The sequence below is a fragment of the Thalassophryne amazonica genome, chromosome 11, assembly GCF_902500255.1.
Source record: "Thalassophryne amazonica chromosome 11, fThaAma1.1, whole genome shotgun sequence".
In the NCBI taxonomy this organism is placed as follows: Eukaryota; Metazoa; Chordata; class Actinopteri; order Batrachoidiformes; family Batrachoididae; genus Thalassophryne; species Thalassophryne amazonica.
The window spans coordinates 27595478-27602169 of NC_047113.1; positions in this window are offsets into that span (position 1 = coordinate 27595478).

Here is a 6692-nt window from a genome sequence, read left to right on the forward strand (position 1 = left end):
CCATCGTGCAGGTGTGGATGAGATAATTCGAATGCGTTCTGACGCTGCTGACCATGCCTCTTTTCCCCTCGACTGCGTCGGCTTATGGCAATATTTGCCGTGTTGGGTATGGTTCCTGCACAGTCTTGCTATGTGTGATGGAGGCTTAAGTTTTGGATGGTCATTACTGATCCCTTCTTTGATTCATGGCAGTTCTGTGTTTCTTCACTTGTTATATTTTGCTCATAAAAAACAAACCCCATCTGTGCTGCAATTGTCATTAAACGGCAAGTGTTTAATGCATATTTAAAGGGGAAATTTTAGAGGGAGGCAGAGTTAACAACTAAGTTGTGCCTTGTCAAGAAAATCCTTTCCGGTCCGTACAGCAAAACCTTCCACGTCCTAAAACTCAAGAACTGTAAAACTCTCAAAATCAAAAATTGTCTACATTAATACTGGGAGGTCAGAGCACTGCCTGGCCAAAATAATAAATAAATAATCTTGCATTCATGACATTTATATATATATTATATATATATATATATATATTTTTTTTTTTTTACTGAATTTTGGATTTCAAGTAAGATCTATAGTAGAAGCCCTGAACTACTCACATTTCCCACTCGATGGGGCAAAAGCTGCTCAAATGTGCAGCAAATTCGAGAAGTTAACTTTTAGTAAAAATAAAAATCAACTTACGGTTGTGTTCCTTCCACTTATAGGCAATTTACTTTTTTAATAGCATTAAGAAAATGAAACTGTAAATGTCCAAGGATATGTAGACTTTGTATATCCACTGTGTATCTCAACACAGCATAAGTACACATTTGTTATTTTACACTTGGTAATTCTGCCACTTTCTACCTTGAGTTATGTGATGACATGAACAGTGGGATTGATAACCCCTTATCAGCACTGAACACCTTTTGCTTTATTGCCTGTGTTTTCCAGGCTGAATGATTACCGGTAGAACTGTAAATGTTTTAAATCTGTTATGGAATTTGGTTAAACAAGCTGGCACAGAACAAGAGATTATAATTTGTGAGAATTCCAGATCTGGATCCAGGAATTTTTAAAATAAATTATTTTACTTTTTTTTTTTTTTTTATCAGAGAGGGGATGAAATGTATGTGTCCATGTACGGCCAAAAATACTGAACTGTTTCAAACTATAAAAATTGGAAGATGGCATAATGTGGGCAGGGACAAACTGTTTTAATGGGAAATATAAAATATAATGCAATATAAAATGATTTGTGTAAAACTAAATATAAATACTTTCAACTGTATACTCTTCAAAGTGCTAATTCTTCAAAGTATATTATCTAGTTGTTAGACTATATAGTTTGTAGCACAAAATCTTGGGGATTCTTCCATCTTGGCAATGGTTTGTGCTTTCGGTGTGCTTTTTTTCACAATTTCAAACGTGTTCTTGTAAAGTATGCAAGGGCATCTTAATGTTGGGGGAAGGTCACTCTTTTCTTATGAGTATGTCTTGTGCACAAAAAGCCATCTTCTGGACCTCTGCTGTTATGTGTTTCTCATCTACTTTCTTGTATCACCCAGGTAGTTTCTGACTTGGCAATAATCTGTTTTGTGTAAAATTCCTTCTTTGACTTTGTATTCAATGCAATTATAAAGTAAAAACCAGGTTTTTAAGCACTTAGTTGATTTTTATTTGTGAAGTTTGAACACAAAGGGGGGCAGCAGAGTGGATTAGTGGTTAGCACTGTTGCTTCCCAGCAGGAAGGTCAAGGGATCAATTCCTGCCTGCAGCCTTTCTGTGTTGAGTTTGCATGTTCTCCCTGTGTTTGTGTGGGTTTCCTCTGGGTGCTCTGGCTTCCTCCCACATCCAAAGACATGCACTTTAATAGTCCAGTCAAGTTATTCAATTTAAGGCTCCAACCCTCCATTAATTGCAAAAAAAAAAAATCCTGATAATATGCCAGGATAGGGATAGGGCCCAAAATATGCTAATTCATGTTAATTAGGTATGAACATCAAGGGAACCAGTCAAACAACTTGTATTTGCCATCAAAAAAAGGACTGAAATGCGATCCAAATTCACCTGTAGTGTTGTTAGAAATACTAGAAACTGAAATTGGGTGCCCTTTTGCATAATTAGCTCATTATGCTGCTCAATGATTCTGAATTCAGGAAACATGCAGAAATCTTTGACTGGCCCAGATACTGAACATGATTGAATTATTGAAGCTGTGGAGATGGCAGTTAATGTCACTGTACAATGGAGGAAAAAATGACAGCCTCGACAAAATTAGATGAAGGCGATTTAAATAAGATTGTCAGGTGTTCAAAATAGAATCAGGCACAGGTTTTGCCACCAACTTAAGGTGCAGCAAAGTACCACTCACTACGTGTCTTCTATCAAATATGTGAATGGAAAGGAGAAAGCCTAAATTCTACTGAATATGGGTGGAAGGAAAAGAATGGCAAGTTAATTCCAGTACGAACAGACCTGCCTCCATTTCATGACTGCTTACTGGAAATTACTAACTGTAAAACTGGATGTAGTGCATTGAAATGCACTTGTCACAGGCATTGCATATATTTGCTTGTGGAGACTGCAAAGGTTCTTGCTGCTCTAATGCAATGGATCCAAAAGTTGTGATTGAAGTTGATGAATGAACAATCACAGATCTTCAAAAAGTGTTTTGTGACTTTGGAATCATCTCGCTCCGGGACCGAGTTTTGTCTTTTCTGGTACGAGGTGTACTTTTTGTTTAAGCCATATTTGCATAATTACAACCTCTTTAGGATTCTTACATGTGTTTTTTGAACATCTCCTGAATTTGACACTTATCTCAAATGCATTTGTTCGGAGTTTGAACTATTATGAAAAAATGTGTTCTTTGCAATAATAGTGGTAATTAATTAGCTTCATTATGATTACATAATTAGCAGATTATCTCAAAAGGCACCTAATTTCAGTTTGTAGTATTTCTAACAACACTACAGGTGAGTTTGGACAGCATTTTTTTATGACAGATACAAGATTTCCAGTTGTTTGATTGGTTCCTTTGATGTTTGTATGTAATTAGCATAAATTAACATATGTAGACCCTTCCACCTCTTGTATTATTCTCTATTTTTAGTATGTTATTCCTGGGGTACAGTTGTGTTCAGAATAATAGTAGTGCTATGTGACTAAAAGATTAATCCAGATTTTGAGTATATTTCTTATTGTTACATGGGAAACAAAGTACCAGTAGATTCAGTAGATTCTCACAAATCTGCTGTTGACGCTACAAATTCAAAACTATTATGTTCAAACTGCTTTTTTAGCAATCCTGTGAATCACTAAACTAGTATTTAGTTGTATAACCACAGTTTTTTCATGATTTCTTCACATCTGCGAGGCATTAATTTTGTTGGTTTGGAACCAAGATTTTGCTCGTTTACTAGTGTGCTTGGGGTCATTGTCTTGTTGAAACACCCATTTCAAGGGCATGTCCTCTTCAGCATAAGGCAGCATGACATCTTCAAGTATTTTGACATATCCAAACTGATCCATGATACCTGGTATGCGATATATAGGCCCAACACCATAGTAGGAGAAACATGCCCATATTATGATGCTTGCACCACCATGCTTCACTGTCTTCACTGTGAGCTGTGGCTTGAATTCAGAGTTTGGGGGTCGTCTCACAAACTGTCTGCGGCCCTTGGACCCAAAAATAACAATTTTACTCTAATCAGTCCACAAAATATTCCTCCATTTCTTTTAGGCCAGTTGATGTGTTCTTTGGCAAATTGTAACCTCTTCTGCACGTCTTTTATTTAACAGAGGGACTTTGCGGGGGATTCTTGCAAATAAATTAGCTTCACACAGGTGTCTTCTAACTGTCACAGCACTTACAGGTAACTCCAGACTGTGTTTGATCATCCTGGAGCTGATCAATGGGTGAGCCTTTGCCATTCTGGTTATTCTTTTATCCATTTTGATGGTTGTTTTCCATTTTCTTCCATGCGTCTCTGTTTTTTTTTTTTTTTTTTTGTCTATTTTAAAGCATTGGAGATCACTGTAGATGAACAGCCTATAATTTTTGGCACCTGCGTATGTTTTCCCCTCTCCAATCAACTTTTTAATCAAACTACGCTGTTCTTCTGAACAATGTCTTGAACGTCCCATTTTCCTCAGGCTTTCAAAGAGAAAAGCATGTTCAGCAGGTGCTGGCTTGATCCTTAAATAGGGGACACCTGATTCACACCTGTTTGTTCCACAAACTTGACAAACTCACTGACTGAATGCCACACTACTATTATTGTGAACACCCCCTTTTCTACTTTTGTTTTACTAATAGCCCAATTTCATAGCCTTAAGAGTGTGCATATCATGAATGCTTGGTCTTGTTGGATTTGTGAGAATCTACTGAATCTACTGGTACCTTGTTTCCCATGTAACAATAAGAAATATACTCAAAACCTGGATTAATCTTTTTAGTCACATAGCACTACTAGTATTCTGAACACGACTGTATATCAGAGGAGAATCACACATAAATTTCAATTTATTTTTATTTATATAGCGCCAGATCACAACAAAGTTGCCTCAAGGCGCTTCACACAAGTAAGGTCTAACCCGGGGTGGGCAACGAAGGCCGAGACACTGCCGGTTTTCCTTGCAACCAATCACTTCAGCATGTGGGTTGCTGATGAGCTTCTCCCCTGAATATAAACACCTGATCGTCAATGAAATCACCTGCTGAGATGACTGGTTGCAGAGAAAACCTGCAGTGTCTCAGCCCTTCATGGCACATGAGTGCCCACCCCTGGTAACCTTACCAACCCCCAGAGCAACACACAGGTGACAGTGGTGAGGAAAAACTCCCTCTGATGATTTGAATAGGAAACCTCAAGCAGATCAAACTCAAAGGGGCGACACTCTGCTTGGGCCATGCTACTGACACAATTTACAAAACAATTCACAAAACAAATATACAGGAAATGTAAATGAAATAAAACTTTTTTTGCAATTAATGGTGGATCAGGTCTCCTCAATATGAGTGGACTATTAGGTGGATTGCAAACTCTGTAGGTGTGCGAGTGGGTGTGATTGTGTTTGTCTGTATGTGGCCCTGCTACAGACTGGTGTCCTGTCCAGGGTGTACCCTGCCTCACACCCTGTGATTGCTGGGATAGGCCCCTGTGACCCTTAACTTGAAGCACATGAAGATGAGTGAGTGTGAACACAAAAGCCTTTTCATTTTGGACCCCTAGAGTGCAGCATTTTCCCAAATGGGTGACTCAGGTCTCCTCACAGCACTAGGAATAAAAATGTGGGGGAATTCTTTCATTGTTCCTCTTTCCACACTGCCCACATGAAAATATTTTTATTACTTTGCTTTTCTCCCAAATGTCTATATGTGTGAGATGAATCCTTAATGGTCATAAACTATTAAAGAAATAACATTTCACACAGTCCCTGACAGAAACAGGCACTAACTGACCCAAAATATAGTTCTGTGGGCCAGGAATGACTCAGAAGAGATTAAAATGTATGCAGACAAAAATGTGGAAGCAAATTGCGACATAGTTATGACTGGGTTGGATATGTGAGGACAAGTGGACAGTTATGTGGCAATTTTGTGTTGGTGTAGAATGACATCATACTTCTTGAGAATTGAGTGTCGATTCCTCTCAAGCTTCTGTTGTTGGGCAATCAGTATAATGATGTCACAGAGACAAAGAGAGAGAGTGAGTGTGTGTGTGTGTTGTGTGTGTGTGTGTGTGCGCGCGCGCAAGATAGATAAATGAATAGATAGTTGTCTTTAAACAACTTCAATATCTAATTAAGGACCCACTGCGATCAACCTATTCGACTTTTGAAGAAATAGACAGATTACCAGTCAGATTTATTTGTATTGATATTTAATTTCCAGTCACACAGTACATGAAATAAACTAAGAAATAACTCAAACACCTTAAAATGTATAAGATAGATACAAAAACAAACAACATATATGTCAGTGTAAATTAAAAAGTAGAATTGTCAAATCACGTCTGAGAATAAATCAAATATATGATTTGAAATAATATCAAATATCAAACAAAGTTATAATCTTTTCTATTTGATCAGTTTTACCCCAGTCATGATGTCATAAATTGTTTGGTCATTAAATCACTGGTGCTATTTTTTATTTTCTATAACTAAATATGTATGCTGCTCCAATCATTTGGATTAGTGGTTAGCACTGTTGCCTCGCAGCGAGGAGGTCGTGGGTTCAATTCCCGTGGCCTTTCTGTGTGGAGTTTGCATGTTCTCCCCGTGTTTGCGTGGGTTTCCTCCCACACGCTGGTTAGGTGGATTGGAATCTTTAAAATTGTCCTTACGTGTGTGTGTCGGTGGGTGTGTCTGTGTTTGTTTGTCTGTTTGTGGCCCTGCGACAGACTGGCGTCCTGTCCTGGGTGTACCCCGCCCTATGACTGCTGGGATAGGCTCCAGCCCCCCGCGACCCTTAATTGGACTAAGCGGTAGAAGATGAATGAATTAATGAATTTAGTCGAATGTAAATTTATTGTTAAATAATAATCAAGCAGGCATGATTGAACTTCTTGTGTGTATTGCGGTCCTGCAGATTAAAAAATAGAAACAAATGATATTTAAAGTAAATTATATATTGAAAAAAAATGTTTGGACGTATTAAGAAAAAGTTTGTGCGTTCTGCGCCGCATTTACGGTAACGGCGCGTGTTG